Source organism: Protopterus annectens, chromosome 8.part0, assembly GCF_019279795.1.
Source record: "Protopterus annectens isolate FY-2018-M chromosome 8.part0, PAN1.0, whole genome shotgun sequence".
Taxonomy (NCBI): Eukaryota; Metazoa; Chordata; order Ceratodontiformes; family Protopteridae; genus Protopterus; species Protopterus annectens.
In genome coordinates this window covers 1,057,597,889-1,057,619,590 of record NC_056741.1, presented here as the reverse complement: position 1 = coordinate 1,057,619,590, position 21,702 = coordinate 1,057,597,889, and the positions used below count along the sequence as shown (strand labels likewise).

The following is a 21,702-nucleotide window of genomic DNA, read 5'->3' as shown; positions in this document are numbered from 1 at the left end:
CAGTTATGTTGATGACTGCCCGGATTGCAAACGGAACAGCTGATGCTTGGTACTATGTGGCTGATTTAATTAATTACTTAATGGACAAAGAAACTCACTTGCTATCATTCATTCATTCATTTGTTCATTTTCTTATGTTTCTATTTACAAAGCTAATTCAGTTGTCAGTGGTGGGACTATCTCCACCCCTTCTCTCCCAGTACACCCAGATGACAAAACCACAACAGTAACTGAAAACAGTGCTCTGAATAATGGATTGAATTTGTGAACTTTCAGTGAACTGCAACTATTTTAAGATGCTACAGGAAGCCATCAATGTCAGATTACCACAGACTGAACAGAAGGCGACTTATGGCAAATAATGATATTACAAAAGAAATGAATATTGTTATCACTTTATCTGACAGCATTGCACTCCAGATCACCCAGGTGATGAAACTCCTTTCAATAAGCGTACTGATATCAAAAGAATAGAGAAGTACCGTTACCACTACTAGAGTAAAGTTGCTGTTTCCAGTGAACTGAAGTGAAATGCAGCAGTCACGATCATCACTCATACAAGACATAACTCAACAGGGCAATCACTGCCAATTTGAGGGAACCGTCCTCAGAAACTCACCTTACTTTCTCAGTGTTTCATAAATGTAAATAAGAAATGTCATTTTAACATACGTCCCAATGCCTCATACAAAATCAATATTTATAACCTTAATAGCAACTCCAGTAGTTCTAGATTCCCCTTACTCATAGATAAAAAATAACACCTGTTATGACAAACAAAGATGGGATATGGATTGCCCTCATAGGACTGTTAAACCAAGGAAATTATTCTTATTCTTATTTGTAACAGGAACTTAAAATCCCTCCCACACTGACAAAAGATTTAAACTAATAAAAATGCTAGAATATATGTCGTTTATGGGACTGTACCTTAAAAAATCCATATTTTGTAAATGGGAAAATCCTGTCTGAGCATTACATGCTGAAAAATCATTCTTATCCAGTCATTAATAAGTAAACATTTCACAGTCATCCAGACAGGGGTCCAAGGAATTAAATATTGTGGGAAGAAATATCCAGGGAATTGTTATGGCTAGGCTTTTATAGGCCTTAGGGCCGATAGCCTAATACCAACCTATGTACCCATGAACCTATGAACATCCTTCTGTGTATGCTGGCAAACCATTTTTTATAATTTCTGTAGTTTCTAATGTCTTGGTATAACTTTTCTGTGTATGTAGCTTTTATTCTTTTGGAGCCATTGTCCCAGGCCTCTGCGCAAAATGGGCTCTGGCTCACCTGAACAATGGTAGTAAGCAATTTGAAAAAGTAAATAAATGCTGTCACTAAGCAATTACATAGCTGCAATTAATTCATTTTTTGCAAGTGCTCTATACAGTAGTATTACAGAATTTGTTAAGTATTCAGACTTACCAGTGTTTCATTTGATAAAGCACAAATTGCAGACAATCTACTACTATAGACTGTTTTCTTCTATACCCAGTACACGTCCATTTAATTTGTAGTCAGAGTTCATCCCATTTTGTTTTTATTACTTTTTTATGTGAAGTTGTTGCTCCTTTGTTTTATTTTTTGACAAAAGTATGGACATCTCTTACTTGAAGGTCACCTTAAAAGACAACACTGGAAGGTGGCATCTATATAATTGATCAATTGCTTTCTTCAAAAATCAGGGATGCTGGAAATGTGTGAGCTCTTTGCTCGATTCTGACAGGCTGGTAGCCCTGATGGAGCTGACGTCATCATGCAAGTGATGACATCAGCTCAAACAGTGCGAAAATTAAAAAAGAAAAGAAAAAAAAATCATACATGAAGGGTATTAATTTGCAGCACCCCTGTTAGGAAGCCAGAGATCCCCAGGGTGCCGCAGTGCACTTTGGGAACCCCTGAGTTAGAAGGTTAGGAAAGAGAATATATGAACACCCATTGGCTATCCAGAAGAAGGATCAAAATAATGCTTTAGTTAAGCATTTGATAGTATGTGAAGATTTTAGAAAATTTGAGTTTGTTTTGGATCATGTTATTATTAATTATCTAAGTGGGAATTTTAATGTCATTTCAGAATGTGAAGAAGCCAAATGGCAGATTCAGCTCAAAGCAGACAGAAGACTGGGTCTCAATAAATATATTCATTTAAAGTGCATTTTACTGGTGAAGAAATTATAATATGTATTTTTTTACACATTTTTAATATTTTTTTTACATATTTTTTCACATATATATCTTAGGTATTTTACTAGTTTTCTTTACAATACATTACATATTTAATTATATAAACAATTTGAAATGCATATATGTTTACTGCTGGTTTTACACAAAAAACGGTTTCCAATTACAAACAATTCTATATTTTAATAGATCAATAAGAACATGTAGTTGTATTCATTAATGAACACTTGCTCAATTGTGATTATTTGAAGTAAGTCACATGGTTTTAAATGTACTATTTTTAAATGGATATTTGAACTATTTTTTGTGTTCTGCAGAAGTTCTAATGCATATTAAAGGATGAAAATGCTACATACTGCATCCCTGGCTCGCCATTCTTTATTTTTGTTTTTTGTTTTTTTGTTTCTTTTGCTCTTTCATGGTTTTATTTTGCCCATAGCATCTGAAATTCTTGTTCTGTGGTGCCCCATATATCCTTCTGTTCATTTGTCAGGTACACTACCCTGTTTCTTTTACTCTCTATCAAGTTAACTTGTACTGTCATACACTTACAGCCACTGCCCACTTAATTTTCATCTTTTGTCTTCCACAAAATATGGTTAGAGAACTCTGTTACTATTTTCAACTTGTTCATGATATCCATCCCTATTATGGTGGTCCCACAATTGGGATGCATCAAAAATGTTCAGTTTAATTATCCAGAAATGACGTTGGTTAGCCATCCTACTACTGGAATACCGAGCAAATGCAAAGAAAAAGACAGAGACAGGCCGTTGAGGTCCAAAACTGCCATCTACGCTTCTCCTAAGCCAGTCGCCAGTTCGCCGGTACTCAGTGAGGCACTTTCGCAGCCCCTGATACCCACTACTTCTGATTCACAGGCCTCTACTGAGACCCATTCGGAGTCCAGTATGCCGCGAGATGCTTCACATATGGAACCCATAGATGTCTCTACCTTGGATGGGTCCGTGGCCGCTGTGCAGGCACTGGCTTTTGAGGGTGTATTCAGGCCTACAGATTTTCATATTAAACCAACTCCAACTTCAATACTAAGGCCTAAATCTCGATCTATGTCTAAAAAACTGATGCCCAGGCCACATGTTCAGGCCCCTATGCCTAAAAAACAAATGATCAAAGTGGCTGAAGATTTAATAACTCTAATCAGGGGTAGTCAACCCCCCCTCCCCCAAGAGGCCTAGGATTGAACTTGACTATGAATCTTCTGAACAGGACTCTGTTTCTTCTGACTTTTCTAATGATCTGTCCATACCTACTTATGAGGACTCTGATGCAGAGGATTCCATTCACTCTGCTTCTCCACCTGAGGATTTCTCTTTTGGGGAAACTTTACATACCTTAAGGGAGCATTTCTGCTGGGAAAGTCAGGATTTCTCTGAATCCAAAAAGAGGCTTAGGGATTTCCTTTTTCTTCCTCAGCATAGGCCTTTGGCTATACCTCCTGTACTATACATTGTTGATTATGTGTTTTCGGAATCCAGTATGGCCCCTGATTCCTTGCCTCCAGCCCTTAGCAAACTAGGCAGATACTACAGGGTTCTTGAGTCCCACACATTCCTTTTCAAAAATCATGTTGCGCACCCTGAAACCATTTCTCAGGGGCACAAGGGCATTAAGGCTTCTACTGCTAAAAATCCCACCCCTTCTGAGAGAGATTCCAGGGCGCTGGATCGGTGGGGTAAAAAGGTTTATACTTCTGCAACCTTAGCAATCAGGGCTTTAAACTGTCAATTCCATATGCTAAAATATCAAAAGCATATCATGGGACTGCTTAAACAGAAAATTATGTTGATTTCTGACTGTGTGGAGAATAAAGATTTACAGGATTTATTGCATTCAGCTGAACAAGTTGGCAAACATACTTTGCAATGTGGTTTTGATTCTTTAGAGGCCTCTTGCAGGGCTGCTGTTAATGGGTCTATGCTTAGAAGGCATGTTTGGCTTAAGGAGCAATTTCTGCCTGATCATGTTAAAGCAAAACTATTGGATGCTCCTTTACAGCAGGACCACCTGTTTGGCAATAAGGGTGAAGAAGTTTTAAAAAAGATGGAAGATAAAGCTAAATCTATGCAAACTGTGAAAGATTTCTTACAAGTACAACCTCCTAGATTTAGTAGGCACTGGCCTACTAAAAACTAGTCCTTTCCAGCTCCTTCCAGAGCCACTCCAGCCAAACCCAGACATTCCAGAAGCACCAGGTTTCAGTCGCAAGGGACTTTCAGAACTAAGCAATGGGGTGCTTCCACTTCCAAATCTGGAAATAACAAGGCACCACCGTATGGTAAACAGTCTCATTGACTTCCCTTTAAAATTACCAAGCACTTACCTCTTAGCCACCCCTTTGGGAGGAAAACTGGCTCTTCATTCAAGAAACTGGAAACTTATAACCCAGGACAAATGGGCTTTAAATATAGTGTCCCAGGGATACAGATTTCATTTCCACACACTGCTAACTCCAAATGGGTGGCCAGACCTGCTCCCAAATCAGTGGGCAGAGGCTCAGAAAGAAGTAATTTCCCTCCTAAACATGGGGGCTATTCAGCTAGTACCAGAAGAGGAAAAGGGACAAGGTTTCTATTCCAGACTTTTCCTGGTACCCAGAAAAGACAAATCATTGTGTCCAATTCTGGACCTGTCTACCCTAAACACCTTAATGGACATTCCAAAATTCAAGATGCTGACTCTTCACCACTTACATCCTATGCTAGGCAAGGATGCCTGGTTGGCAACTCTAGACTTAAAAGAGGCTTACCTGCATATCCCAATCAAGGAATCTTGCAAAAGATACCTATGCTTCAAAGCAGGCTGCATGCATTATCAGTTTTCTACACTGCCCTTTGGCTTGTCTACTGTGCCCAGAGTATTCACAAAGTGCCTAGCTCCAGTAATTGCATTTTGCAGGCAAAGAAATATTCAAATATATCCATACCTGGACGATTGTCTAATTCATGCAGAAAACCAGGCCATTCTTCTAAAACATGTGGCATTTGTAAAAAGAGTTCTAACTTGTCTAGGGTGCACCATAAACGAAAATAAATCACAACTGGTACCCTCTCATAAAATTACATTCCTGGGTGCGAGTTTAAATACAACTGCCCAGATGGCTTTCCTTACGCCAGAAAAGTAAATTCATTTGGTGACTTACTTCAAGCAGGTGGCCACAAAAAACCCACTATCTGCAAGGCAAATACTGCAAGCCTTGGGGTTCATGGCCTCCTGCATTCTTCTAATTCTGTATGCAAGACTGCATATGAGGAAACTTCAGTGGTACTTAAAAAGTTTATGGAGTCAACATTGTCACAGCTTGGAAACAATGATTCCTATCATACCTTGTCTGCCCCTAGAGTTCCTATGGTGGGCAGAGGCCTGCCACCAAAACAAGGGACTGCCATTCACACCACCCCCTGCCACCCAAACCCTAACTACAGATGCATCAGACTATGCATGGGGGGGCTCATCTGGCAGGGAAGTGCATTCAGGGCAAATGGAGCCCAAATCAAATGCACCTTCATATCAATTCAAAAGAAATGCTAGCTGAACAGAATGCACTGACAGCCTTCAAGGACTATCTTCATCCATGACAATTACTGATAAAGACGGACAACACCACGGTTATGTGGTACATAAACAAGTGGGGGGGTACACATTCCTACCCCCACTGCAGACTAGCCATGGCATTGTGGAACACGGCCTTGAGCTACCAAGTACAACTACAAGCTCAATTTCTGCCAGGAAAGCTGAATATTCTGGCAGACGAACTAAGCAGAATTGTCATGGACCCACACGAATGGAAACTGGAACCACGAATTTTCAACATGTTGACACACAAATGGGGGAGCCCAGACACAGATCTTTTTGCCTCACCCCAGAACTACCAGTTGGACAAATTTTGCACAAGAACTCATCACAAAAAAGCCTGGAAAGTTGATGCTATGTCCTTCAGCTGGAAAAACCTATCAGTCTATGCCTTTCCCCCTCTGCCTCTGCTCTCCAAAGTTCTACTAAAAGTCAAACAGGACAAACCAAAAATTATTTTGATTGCTTCAGACTGGCCTCACCAACACTGGTACCCACTCCTGCACAGTGTGTCACAAATTTCACCATGGCACCTGCCTCAGACACCTTCCTTACTGTCTCAGCAGGAGAACCAAAGTCTGTATCCTCACCTCCAAACATTGAATCTTGCAGCTTGGCTAATCACTTAAATTCCCCCTTAGCATCCCTCAGCAAACCTGTGATGGATGTCATTTTGGAGGCGAGAAGACCTAGTACTAGAAAATCTTAAGCTGACAAATGGAAAAGATTCTGTGTCTGGAATCAATCTCAAGGGATGAGCACAGCAGTGCCAATATACCTCAGATTTTGCAATACTTAACTGAGATGCTTCATAAAGGCCTCTCTATTTCCTCCATAAAAATTAATGCCTCAGCCATTTCAGCTCATTACAACACAGAACCCCCCCCCCTTTTCTCATCCTCTTCTAAAGCAGTATCTCAGAGGGGCCAAAAACTTGAGACCACCCAGGAGAGCTCCAAACCCTGCCTGGGACCTTAACTTTGTATTGGAGAAACTCACTCTACCTCCTTTCGAGCCAGCTGCTACTGCAGACTTAAAATTTCTTTCCTGGAAAACAGCGTTCCTTTTAGCAATCACTTCAGCTAGAAGGATCTCTGAATTACAGGCCCTTATGGCAGTGGAGCCTTTCATCATCTGTCATGCGGACAGGGTGTCACCCAGGACCAATCCATCATTCATGCCCAAGGTCATATCCAGTGTGGCTCTTAATCAGTCCATTCAGTTGCCAACTTTCTTTCCCAATCCACAGAACAAGGGGGAGTGGATTCTGTATTCATTTGATGTACACAGACAACTTAGATTCTACTTGGACAGGACTAAATCTCGAAGAAAATCTGAACAACTGCTGGTAGCATTTGCTGCAAGGGCAGAGGGGAAGGCTATTTCAAAACAAACCATTTCTAAATGGATAAGCCATTGTATTCATTTCTGTTATAAGCACCATGGAAAAACTGTCCCCCAGGGGATCAGATCTCATTCCACCAGGGCTGCATATACTTCAACAGCCTTTCGCAGAGGTGTTCCTACCAGGGATATTCTAGAAGCTGCTACCTGGAGTTCAGTTCATACTTTCACCAAGCATTATCACTTACCAATTTTCTCTAAATCCGGAGCTGGCTTTTCCACTGCTGTTTTGCATGGCCTTATAGCTGGTCCTAATGCTGTATAAATCCATCCTCCCAACCATAGCTTTGGGAATCTACCCAAATGTAATGACTGCAACAGTGAAACAGGAAAAACATAGTACAGTTCTGTACACTTACCATAAATGTAGATATTCAAGTGTATTCACTGTTGCAGTCCTGGTTACCCTCCCTCCAGCCCCCTGTTTTCTCTTACTATACCTCTACTTTCTTTTACTATGCTTAAAAGCCTTTTTGGTGTATTTGCTTTTGTTTGTAGGTATATTTTTGTGTTTTTAATTACATATATATATATATATATATATATATATATATATATATATATATATATATATATATATATATATATATATATATATATATTGCTTCTCATTTGGAGGGCACCTAACATCTGGGGCAAGAAAAACTGATGTAATGGCGTCGGCTGCATGTTTTATACCCCTGATGACCTAACATCATGAAAGAAAGGACAGCAACTGACACAGGTCCCAAGACTTTGTTAATCAGGCCGACTGAGGGCAACCTGCCAGCAGATTACCCCAAATGTAATGACTGCAACAGTGAATACACTCAAACATCTACATTTATGATAAGTGTACACAACTGTACTTAGTCTAAGACATAAAGCTGTTGAATACCCTACTATTCCAACAATTTTGGGCCTCCCAAAGATTCATACATCTTTAAATAAACCATCTACGAGGCTTACTGTTTGACAAAGTATGCACCCCAAACACATTCTTAGGAATATTGTGAAGGGGCAGTTTCTTAGGTCTGCTAGGTTGAATACTAATGATTAGGCAATGTTATCTGCTTTCAGTGAACTTTCTAGTGACCTGCTTAACAGAGGTTACTCTGTATGAGATAGAGAAAACAAAAATGATGTTATGTCACATAGAAAAGGCTATGCTAGACATTTCTTCTCATCTCAGGATGGTAATAACAAATGAACATCACTGGTCCCACAAGCTAATACTTTTAGAATGAGTATAACTTATTCTAATGATGTCAGTTCTATATGCAATATTATTAAAAAGCATGGCATGTCTTAACCTGTGACGACAGGAATAAATCTATTCTAGGACACTACCCCAGGTTTTGTGTTAAGATCAGCACCTCCCTTAAGAAAATGTTATGATATAAGCCTTTTGCTGGGAAATAGCCTATAATGAGCAGAAAAGGCACACACCTCTGTAGATAGTGTAATATGTGTCAGTAAGTGTTAACAATTGTGGTTTATGAACATCCCATGACAAAGCATATATATAAACAAGATTTTTTGTGACTTGAAAGAGCTGTGACTTTGTATATCTTGGAACCTGCACAGCATGTAATAGTTTTTATATTGGTAAAACAAACAGAATGCTTAAAGACCACATTCGTGAACATATTTATGATATCGCCAGGAAATACAAAAAGAATGCTTTATGTAAATATATCTTAAGTGCTAGGACTACACATAAGTTTAAATTTCTTGTATTACAGCTATTGAATAAGAGCATTAGGGGATGTAATGTTAGTAATAAGACTGAATGTTTAGAAGCTAAATGGTTCCTAGAAATGGAAACTGACAAGGGAAAAGGTCTGAATGAGTATGCTGCCTTAGGAACTCTGCTCAGGTAACGTGATCTGAACAGGTAATTTCATAATCTTTGTATCTATACATAGTCTCAAGTACTATGTTAATTAGATCCAATGAAGCTGCAGGACTGGAGTGAAAGTGCTTATCTGTTTTACCTAGTGTTTTATGTTGCTGTTTTTATTTGTTTTATTGCTCTTCATTAGAAGTACTACATTTTATCTCCAGCTACCATGTCTGACTGGCTATTTAGGAATTCAAAGATATTTTAATACGTTTTTATCCAAGAGACTTAAACAAAGCACTTAAGCATCATCATCATCCAATGCTTACAGTAGAAGAGGAAGCTGCTCACATGCCAAATTCCACTGTTTTCTCAGATGCAAAAAATTATTTTTGGCAAATTTGGCTGGATCGCAAATCTTTATTGTTAGCTACATTCAGTACACCATTTGGTAGATACAGAGAATGCCATTTGGAATCAGTTCTACCAGTAAGGTATTTCAACATTCTATTTAACAAATTTTTTTCTGGTTATCCATGTGCTATTATAGTAGACGGCATTATTGTCGGAGGTTATGGTGAAGATGAACATGACAGAAACCTCAGGAAAATTCTAGACTGTGCACATGATGTAAATTTTAAACAAAATCTCAGAAATGTAAATTCAAAGTGAAAGAGGTTACTTATGTGGGACATTTGTTTACCAGTTCTGGCTTCCAACCAGATTCATCTAAGCAAATGGCAATTCTTGAGATGCCATTTCCAGAGAATGTCACATCTTTATGTTTTCTAAGTATGGTCAACTATTTAAGAAAGTTCATCCCAGAATTAAGTGAGCTTTCTGCACCACTACATGAGTTTGCATGCAAAAATGTAAACTGGTCCTGGTTGGAACAACACCAAAGACCATTTGATATTCTGAAGAAAAAAATTGCCAGTGTACCCACATTGAGATATTATGATGTTCACAAACATGTAACTGTTTCTTGTGATGGTTCAAAGTACGGCCTTGGTGCAGCATGTCTTCAAGAAGGCATACTAGTTGCTTATGTGTCCAGACCTTTAACTCAAACAGAGATGCATTATGCACAAATAGAAAAAGAACTTTTGGCAGTACTGTTTGCATGTTCAAAGTTCAATGATTATATTTATGGCAGACTATCTAAATAGAGACTGATCACCAGCCACTAGTGATAATTTTGAAAAAGCCAGTGTATGCAGCCCCAGCATGACTGCAACGCATAATGTTAAATTTGCAAAAGTACAATTTCAATATTGTTTAAAAAAAAGGTAAATACTTGTACCTTGGTGATGCTTTGTCACATGCACCCAGACAAATGACAGAGCAGTATAAAAATGAAACAGCAGACTTTGACGTCATGGAAGTCAGAAACTTTTCATCATTAAGCTTTGATGAACTAAGAAATCCAACAGCCTCACACCCACTTCCTCAGAAGCTGAAAAACGTTATCAATCTCGGATGGCCAACACGACAAACCAATTTACTACTTCACATTCAGCTGTACTTTCCTTACTGAGACGAGCTCATCATGATAAAAGATGGAATCATCATGAAAGGTCTAAAAGTGGTAGTTCCTAAAGCATTACAACAAGAATATATCACAGTTTTGCATTGTGGTCACCCAGGTATTGGTTCAGCCAAAAGAAGGGCAAGAGGCTTTGTATTTTGGCCTTCTATGTTCAAAGGGTTCTAGGTTAGAAGATCGACAGCCGACATCACCGACAATGGATTAGCGGGCGCCAGATGATCGACACTCGGAAGACCGACGCTATGGATGAAAACGCCGACGCCAGGGATAGTGACTTGGAAAGAAGGCTGTGTGAGTATGCGGTGGTGATGGACGTTAGGGTGCGAGTAAGGTAAGTGTGGATAGTGACAGTCTGTGGGGATAGGGGTGGATTAAGTGAGTTAGGGTTAGGGCGTGGGTTAGGTAAGTGTGCAGTAGTGGTATTTTTTGGGTTAGGGGCGGGTTAAGTGAGTTAGGGATAGGGCGCGGGTTAGGTAAGTGTGCGGTAGTGGCAGTTTTTTGGGTTGGGGCGGGTTAAGTGAGTTAGGGTTAGGGAGCGGGTTATGTAAGTGTGCGGTAGTGGTATTTTTTGGGTTAGGGGTGGATTAAGTGAGTTAGGGTTAGGGCGCGGGTTAGCTGAGTGTGCAATAGTGACGGACCTTAGGGTAAGGGTTTGGGTTAGGGTTGTACATAGTTGTGTGTGTAAGGTTTAGTGTGGGTTTGTGAGGATTTTGGTGTGCTTGTGTTCTGTGTGTGGTTTTTGGATAAGGGGATGTGTTTTGTTAGTTGATTGTTGTTATTGTGGTGTGTGCAGTGTATGGGGTTTCGTGTTTGCGGACTGTCGGTTACTTGTTTGTCGGGCATGTGAGGTGTCGTGTTTATGGTTTGTCGATAATGTGGTGTCGATGTTTCTGTTGTCGGTGAAAGTGGCTGTCGATGTTATGACCTAGAACCGTTCAAAGATATAGAGAAAGAAACTCTAGCATGTTCAATATGCAGCAGCACCAAACTGCATCAACAAAATGAACCACTTCAGCTACACCAGACAGGTGCTACAGATATTTTTGAATAGAATGATCAGCATTACTTAGTGCAGGTAGACTCTTACTCATATTGGTTTGAAACTGCCCTACTTCCTAACTTGACGTCCAGCATTGTCATTACAAAATTGAAGAGACATTATTCTGTCCATGTTAGTCTTCACAAAGTCATGTCTGACAATGGTGCACAGTTTGCAAGTCAGCAGTTCAAGAAATTTGCTGAGTCTTGGGACTTTGCTCATATTACCAGCAGTCCTGAGTATCCACAGTCCGGTGGGTTAGCTGAATGTGCAGTTCAGAGTGCAAAACATTTGTTAGAGAAATCCAAGAGAGATGGGACTGATGTTTTCCTTAACTTACTTAATCTCAGAAACATTCCTTGAGGCAACTTGGTTGGTTCACCTGCTCAGAGATTGATGTCCAGACAGACTAGAACAACTCTACCAATTATTAAACAATTGTTAGTACCAAATGTAAAGATCAAGAGAGTGGTCAAGGCTCAGCTTTCGCAAAACACCAGTCAGAAAAAACGTACTACGATGAGACCAGTAAATCCCTTAGACCATTACTACAAGGAGAAGCTGCGAGAATGCAAACATCTAAAGGATATGACCGAGTGGGAATCATGAAGAATATTTGTGAGGAACCGAGATCTTACATCATACAATCAGAAGGAATGGATTTCAAACAGAATGAAAGACATGTGTTACCTGTCTCTGAACCAGTGACTCAGCCTGTTCCAATGACTCTAATTCACAGAGTGACTCTACATCTGTTCGAATTCAAAAGGACAGTGTACTTCCTTCAAATAATGTTGATGTAATCCCTGATGTTCCAGTAGTGAAAAAATCCCCAAATACTGTCTCTGTTGCTAAACCCAGTCAGAATTTCTATGTTACCCGATCAGGTAGAATTTCCAGACCGAATCCAAAATACACAGCGACTTGGACTTGAACTTAGTTTTCTTTGTTAAGATGATGAAATGTCTTTGTTCTCATTATTTTGCATGTCAAACAAAATTAAAGAGGGAGGATGTCGATCAGTGTGTATATTGCACCTAGTCAGCTACCATAGTCAGAGAGCATGTACATATAAGTTACTGAGCACATGCAAGATCAGTGCCATTTTGTAGAGCATACCTCTCCACTTGGAAACATCAAAAATCTGGACAAAGGCCCATGAGAAATAGGTACAAATCTGTATGCTGATTAACATAAAATTTGCGTACATAACTATGTAACCCCACCCAGTGCAATGGAATGGTGGGATAAAAACTTTTAAATGCAAACTGAAGAACAAAATATGATCATGAAACACAAAATAAACAGAATAGAGTTTTATTTATATTAATATTTGAACTTGTTGACAGAATAACATGTCTTGCATTGTATGAATTTTCTGAAGGATAAAATCTGAAATGAAAATCAGATGTTATGTCTGCTGCCTGCCATTATTATCTAACTTCAGTCCTGAAAGATCTGCTACAGCCAGTGATTTGCCAGAAAACTACAATTTTATAAGAAATACTTCTCAATCTCTTAGAGCAAGAAATCTGGACACAAATAATGGGGGACAAACAAAGTCACAGAAATAATCAATGAGTACCAGTGACACTTTTTAAATACTGCTCTTAAAACTTATTATGCTGTTGACAGAATAACAGCTTTTGCATAGCATGAATTTCCTGAAGGATGAAGAAGCAACTAGGACAAGTCATTTACTCTGACTAATGAAATGTAATGTCTGCTGCCTTAGTGCCTTGCATTGTATATATTCTAGACATTCTGTGAAAATCTAGTGTTGACTTGAGCTACAGTGTTTTTAACTTTGTGGTATGTAAGTGGTGGTATTAGCTGGCCTGGCAGGAGGGTGTGTGAAGTGATACTTTAACTCTTCCATGGGATAGAACTATTTGTTTTTTCACCTTCTTTTATTTAACTACATTGCATAATGATACAATGTATTCATATTGTCTACCTTTTTGTTGTCATATCTTAACAATCAATAAAAAATAATTAGAAAAAATAGTTGAAAATACCTCATTTATTCTAGTATAAGTACATTCAAACTAACTGAAGTCACATTTCATAATCTAAAATTTGCAGCACACCTTTGTTACTTGAACTACTAAAATCTAGGACTCACACTGCAAACATTTATGACTGGCTTTGGTAAAATTTTTACTGCTAGTACTTATATTCTTTCATGTCTTCCAAATATTTTATATGTCCCAAATCTTGCCACCAAATTTCAAACATATCCTGCACTCAGAACTGAAGCAGACATCTCACAAAAAAAAATGTCTAATTCGCCTCCACTCACTTAGCAAGAGCACTTCTGATTGTAGCACTCATATCACATTAGTGGTTAGAATATGACCAATATCCAAATATGATACACATGTAAAAAAATTATTGCATTCAAATATTTCCAAATACACATTTCATGCATACTGCAATGACACTGAGAACCTCAGAGGCTGTGATCCCCCTATTTCCATCTTCCAAAACCCCACAAACCAAAAATTACTATGGTGACTCAGTACTTTTTTTTCCAGAGGACCCAAATGATGCAACAGCTTTTCAAACCCCTTTCAAAAATTTATATTAGACAGACTTTTCAGATATGCTTTTAAATCTTATTTAGACTTAACTTGGACCTCTAAATGCTCTTGTGGCATAACCTACTCCCAATTAATAATAATAGATATAGTCTAAGAAGAAGAGAAGCTATGAAGCATAGTCATAGGAGGTTACCAGGCTAATGGCCCTGGGGTCCTTACAAACCTAGTAAAGAATTTATTAAGAGTGACAGTGCATGCTCCTTTCACACAAAAATGTATACATGATAAAATTAACCAATAACTGTACTTGTTACACAAACTAAATAAGCAACAGAGTGACAGGAAAACATGCGTTCCACTAAAGAATATGACAGGGGCTCGACTATCACAAGGAAACTGAACTGGCCACCTCTCACACATATATAAAAGCAGTTTCCTCAGCAACAACTGTAAAATGTAACCAATTATATCTCACAATAACCACTCAAAGACCTGTGAAGATATGGCTCATTCACAAAGGATAATGAATTTTCCATCAGGAAATGGACTATTGCAAACACGAAATATAAAACAGTCAGATCAGTGAAGAAACTACAATATGTTCTCCACTAGCACAATGTGTGCATTTATGTTATTAGTCATTTCACTTTGTGTTCCACTTCCACAAAAGCATAGAGTCCATGCAATAAAAATCTCAAATCTGAAGAAAATGGCCATTCTTGATTTTGCAAAAATGAAAACAAAACTACACTGACCCCAAAATACCTTGTCATCAAATGGCACACATTTACATTTTGCACATTCGAGCTACACTGCATATAGTCAAACTAAAATAAAAAAATGTATGGCAGATCCAATGAATAAATATCCTTATACACAATAAAACACTGCTGAATGCTGATTTGTAAGGTACCCACTCCATACTTAATGGCTACTACAACAAATATGAAACCCGAGCATCACTCGTTCCTGTCAACCAGTGACTATAAAACACCAGCAGATAGTCATTAATTTCAACACACCTGGTTAGAAAAAGCTCTCCAGCTTCAAATAAATTCCAGCATCTCGTTAACACTTCTAACATCACCAATGATATTCTCTGACACTCTCTGACTATGTGATGTGGACTTACTCACTGAAGAAAGCTTAAAACTGGTCTGACTCTGCAGTGCAGCTCAACTGCTGCATTTTAAGTAGTAATGTGGGAGATCGTGAACTTTCCCTGAACTGCAACTATTTTAAGATGCTACAGGAAGCCATCAATGTCAGATTACCACAGACTGAACAGAAGGTGACTTATGACAAATAATGATATCACAAAAGAAATGAATATTGCTAACACTTTATCTGACAGTATTGCTCCCCAGATCACCCAGGTGATGAAACCCTTTCAATAAGCGTACTGATATCAAAAGAATAGAGAAGTACCATTACCACTACAAAGGTAAAGTTGCTGTTTCCAGTGAACTGAAGTGAAATGCAGTAGTCACGATCATCACTCATACAACACATAACTCAACAGGGCAATCACTGCCAGTGTGAGGGAACCGTCCTCAGAAACTCACCTTACTTTCTCAGTGTTCCATAAATGTAAATAAAAAATGTAATTTTAACATAAGTCCCAATGCCTCATACAAAATCAATATTTATAACCTTAATAGCAACTCCAGTAGTTCTAGATTCCCCTTCCTCATAGATAAAAAACAGCACCTGTTATGACAAACAAAGATGTGATATGGATTGCAATCATAGGACTGTTAAACCAAGGAAATTATTTTTTTTTTATTTGTAACAGGAACTTAAAATCCCATCCACACTGACAAAACATTTAAACTAATAAAAATGCTAGAATATATGTCATATTTGTGGGACTGTACCTTAAAAAATCCATATTTTGTAAATGGGAAAATCCTGTCAGCATTACATGCTGAAAAATCATACTTATCCAGTCAATAATAAATAAACATTTCACAGTCGTCCAGACAGGGGTCCAAGGAAGAAAATATTGTGGAAAGAAATATCCAGGGAATTGTTATGGCTAGGCTTGTATAGGCCTTAGGGCCGATAGCCTAGTACCAACCTATGAACCCATGAACCTATGAACATCCTTCTGTGTGTGCTGGCAAACCATATTTTATCATTTCTGTAGTTTCTAATGTCTTGGTATAAATTTTCTGTGTATGAAACTTTTATTCTTTTGGAACCACTGTCTCAGGCCTCTGCGTAAAATGGGCTCTGGCTCACCTGAACAATGGTAGTAAGCAATTTGAAAAAATAAATAAATGTTGTCACTATGCAATTACATAGCTGCAATTAATTCATTTTTTTGCAAATGCTCTATACAGTAGTGTTACAGAATTTGTTAAGTATTCAGACTTACCAGTGTTCCATTTGATAAAGCACAAATTGCAGACAATCTACTACTATAGACTGTTTTCTTCTATACCCAGTACACATCCATTTAATTTGTAGTCAGAGTTCATCCCATTTTGTTTTTATTACTTTTTTATGTGAAGTTGTTACTCCTTTGTGTTATTTTTTGACAAAAGTATGGACATCTCTTACTTCACCTTAAAAGACAACATTGGAAGGTGGCATCTATATAATTGATCAATTGCTTTCTTCAAAAATCAGGGATGCTGGAAATGTGTGAGCTCTTTGCTCAATTCTGACAGGCTGGTAGCCCTAATGGAGCTGACATCATCGCGCAAGTGATGACATCAGCTCAAACAGTGTGAAAATTTAAAAACAAAAGAAAAAAATCGTACATGAAGGGTATTAGTTCGTGGCACCCCTGTGAGGAAGCTGCAGATCCCCAGGGTGCCGCAGTGCACACTTTGGGAACCCATGAGTTAGAAGGTTAGGAAACAGAATATATGAACACCCACTGGCTATCCAGAAGAAGGATCAAAATAATGCTTTAGCTAAGCATTTGCTAGAATATGAAGATTTTTAGAAAATTTGAGTTAGTTTTGGATCATGTCATTATTAATTATCTAACTGGGAATTTTAATGTAATTTCAGAATGTGAAGAAGCCGAATGGCAGATTCGGCTCAAAGCAGACAGAAGACTGGGTCTCAATGAATATATTAATTTAAAGTGCGTTTTACTGGTGAAGAAATTATAATATGTATTTTTTTACACATTTTTAATATTTTTTTTACATATTTTTTCACATATATATCTTAGGTATTTTACTAGTTTTTTACAATACATTACATATTTAATTATATAAACAATTTGAAATGTATAAATGTTTACTACTGGTTTTACACAAAAACTTGTTTCCAGTTACAAACAATTCTATGTTTTATAGGATGAATAAGAACATGTAGTTGTATTTATTAATGAACGTTTGCTTGATTGTGATTAGTGGAAGTTGGTCACATGGTTTTAAATGTACTATTTTTAAATGGTTATTTGAACTATTTTTTGTGTTCTGCAGAAGTTCTAATACATATTAAAGGATAAAAATGCTAAATACTGCATCTGTGGCTCACCATTCTTTATTTTTGGTTTTAAGTTTTTTGTTTCTTTTGCTCTTTCATGGTTTTATTTTGCCCATAGCATCTGAAATTCTTGTTCTGTGGTGCCCCATATATCCTTCTGTTCATTTGTCAGGTACTCTACCCAGTTTCCTTTACTCTCTATCAAGTTAACTTGTACTGTCATACACTTACAGCCACTGCCCACTTAATTTTCATCTTTTGTCTTCCACAAAATACGGTTAGAGAACTCTGTTACTATTTTCAACTTGTTCATGATATCCATCCCTATTATGGTGGTCCCACAATTGGGATGCATCAAAAATGTTTGGTTTAATTATCCAGAAATGACGTCGGTTAGCCATCCGACTACCAGAATGCCGAAAAAACGGAAAGAAAAAGACATAGGCCGTTGAGGTCCAAAACTGCCGACGACGCTTCTCCTAAGCGTGTCGCCAGTTCGCCGGCACTCAGTGAGGTGTTTTCGCAGCCTCTGATACCTGCTACTTCTGATTCGCAGGCCTCTACTGAGACCCATTCGAAGTCCAGTATGCTGCAAGATGCTTCACATATGGAACTCGTGGGATGTCTCTACCTTGGATGGGTCCAGAACCGCTGTGCAGGCACCGGTTTCTGAGGGTGTATTCAGGCCTACAGATTTGCATATTAAACCGACTCCAACTTCAATACTAAGGCCTAAATCTCAATCTTTGTCTAAAAAACTGACACCCCAGCCACATGTTCAGGCCCCTATGCCTAAAAAACAAATGATCAAAATGTCTGAAGATTTAATTACTCTAATCAGGGGTAGTCAACCCCTCACCCCCTCCAAGAGGCCTAGAAATGAATTTGACAATGAATCGTCTGAACATGACTCTGTTTCTTCTGACTCTTCTAATTATCTGGATTTGTCCATACCTACTTATGAGGACACTGATGCAGAGGATTCCATTCCCTCTGCTTCTTCACCTAAGGATTTCTCTTTTGGGGAAACTTTACATATCTTAAGGGAGCATTTCCACTGGGAAAGTCAGGATTTCTCTGAATCCAAAAAGAAGCTTAGGGATTTCCTTCTTCTTCCTCAACATAGGCCTTTGGTTATACCTCCTGTACTAGACATTGTTGACAATGTGTTTTCGGAATCCAGTATGGCCCCTGATTCCTTGCCTCCAGCCCTTAGCAAACCAGACAGGTACTACAGGGTTCCTGAGTCTCACAAATTCCTTTTCAAAAATCCTGTTGTGGACCCTGAAACCATTTCTTAGGGGCCCAAGGGCATTAAGGCTTCTACTGCTAAAAATCCTACCCCTTCTGATAGAGACTCCAGGGCGCTGGATCGATGGGGTAAAAAGGTTTATACTTCTGCAACCTTAGCAATCAGGGCTTTAAACTGTCAATTCCATATGCTAAAATATCAACAGCCTATCATGGGACTGCTTAAACAGAAAATGATGATGATTTCTGATTATGTGGAGAAAAAAGATTTACAGGATTTACTGCATTCAGCTGAATAATATGCCATGGTGGTACGGCGGTAGCATTGTTTCCTCACAGCAAGAGGTTCTCCCGTTCGATTTTCGGCTTGGCTTAGGAGTGCCTTCTGTGTGGAGTCTGCATGTCCTCCCCGCGGTTGGGTAGCTTTCGAAAGACATGTGTGCGTAAATGGGCGTACCTTTGTTGAAGGTTGGGCGTTGAGCTGGCATCTCGGCATTTTGTAAAAACCTACTGCCAATCATTAGCGGACCGGAGTTCCGCTGTGGTGACCCCTTACCGGGAAAAAGCCGAAAGAAAAAACAACAACATTGCATTCAGCTGAACAAGTTGGCAAACATACTTTGCAAAGTGGTTTTGATTCTTTAGAGGCCTCTTGCGGGGCTGCTATTACTGGGTCTGTGCTTAGAAGGCATGTTTGGCTTAAGGAGCAATCTCTGCCTGATCATGTTAAAGCAAAACTATTGGATACTCCTTTACAGCAGGACCACCTGTTCGGTAATAAGGCTGAAGAAGTTCTAAAAAAGATGGAAGATAAAGCTATATCTATGCAAACTGTGAAAGATTTCTTACAAGTACAATCTCCTGGATTTAGTAGGCACTGGCCTACTAAAAACTAGTCCTTTCCAGCTCCTTCCAGAGCCACTCCAGCCAAACCCAGACATTCCAAAAGCACCAGGTTTTAAATATAGTGTCCCAGGGACACAGATTTCATTTCCACACGCTGCCAACTCCAAACGGGTGGCCAGACCTGCCTCCAAATCAGTGGGCAGAGGCTCAGAAACATGTACCTTCCCTCCTAAACATGGGGGCTATTCAACTAGTACCAGAAGAGGAAAAGGGACAAGGTTTCTATTCCAGACTTTTCCTGGTACCCAGAAATGACAAATCATGGTGTCCAATTCTGGACCTATCTACTCTAAACACCTTTCTGGACATTCCAAAATTCAAGATGCTGACTCTTCACCAGTTACTGACTATGCTAGGCAAGGATGCCTGGTTGGCAACTCTAGATTTAAAAGAGGCTTACTTGCATATCCCAATCAGGGAATCTTGCAGAAGATACCTATGCTTCAAAGCAGGCTGCATGCATTATCAGTTCTCTGCACTGCCCTTTGGCTTGTCTACTGCACCCAGGGTATTCACAAAGTGCCTGGCTCCAGTAATTGCATTTTGCAGGCAAAGAAATATTCAAGTATATCCATACCTGGACGATTGTCTAATTCAGGCAGAAAACCAGGTCATTCTTCTAAAACATCTGGGGTTTGTAAAAAGAGTTCTAACTTGTCTACGGTACACTATAAACGAAAAGAAATCACAACTGGTACCCTCTCAAAAAATTACATTCCTGGGTGCAAGCTTGAATACAACTGCCCAGATGGCTTTCCTTATGCCAGAAAAGCAAATTCATTTGGTGACTTACTTCAAGCAGGTGGCCACAAAAACCCTGCTATCTGCAAGGCAAATACTGCAAGCCTTGAGGTTCATGGCCTCCTGCATTCTTCTAATTCCATATGCAAGACTGCATATTAGGAAACTTCAGTGGTACTGAAAAAGTTTATGGAGTCAACATTGTCACAGCCTGGAAACAATGATTCCTATCATACCTTGCCTGTGACTAGAGTTCCTATGGTGGGCAGAGGCCTGCCACCAAAACAAGGGACTGCCATTCACACCACCCACTGCCGTCCAACCCTAATTGCAGACGCATCAGACTATGCATGGGGGGCTCACCTGGCAGGGAAGTGCATTCAGGGCAAATCAAATGCACCTTCATATCAATCAAAAAGAAATGTTAACTGTACAGAATGCACTGACAACCTTCAAGGACTACTTTCATCCAGGACAATTACTGATAAAGACGGACAACACCATGGCTATCTGGTACATAAACAAGAAGGGGGGTACACATTCCTACCCACTCTGTAGACTAGCCATGGCATTGTGGATCATGGCCATGAGCTACCAAGTACAACTATAAGCTCAATTCCTGCCAAGAAAGCTGAATATTCTGGCAGACGAACTAAGCAGAAATCTCATGGACCCACACGAATGGAAACTGGAACCACGGATTTTCAACATGTTGACACGCAAATGGGGGAGCCCATACATAGATCTTTTTGCCTCACCCCAGAACTACCAGTTGGACAAATTTTGCACAGGAACTCATCACAAAAAAGCCTGGAAAGTGGATGCTCTGTCCTTCAGCTGGAAAAACCTATCAGTCCATGCCTTTCCCCCTATGACTCTGCTCTCCAAAGTTCTACTAAACGTCAAACAGGATAAGCCAAAAATGATTTTGATTGCTCCAGACTGGCCTTGGCAACACTGGTACCCATTCATACGGAGTGTGTCACACATTTCACCGGGGCACCTGCCTCAGACACCTTCCTTACTGTCTCAGCAGGAGAACGAAATTCTGCACCTTCAGCTCCAAACATTGAATCTTGCAGCTTGGCTAATCACTTAAATTCCCCCTTAGCATCCATCAGCAAACCTGTGATAGATGTCATTTTGGAGGTGAGGAGACCTAGTACTAGAAAATCTTATGCTGACAAATGGAAAAGATTCTGTGCCTGGAATC

At 39.2% G+C, this 21,702-nt stretch overlaps 1 protein-coding gene across 1 annotated transcript in view; it reads right to left on the bottom strand.

Moving 5' to 3' along the window:
* Positions 1–21,702, bottom strand: part of LOC122809216 (probable G-protein coupled receptor 33) — a 351,141-nt gene that overhangs the window by 172,780 nt on the left and 156,659 nt on the right. The gene's annotated exons all lie outside the window — the stretch shown is intronic.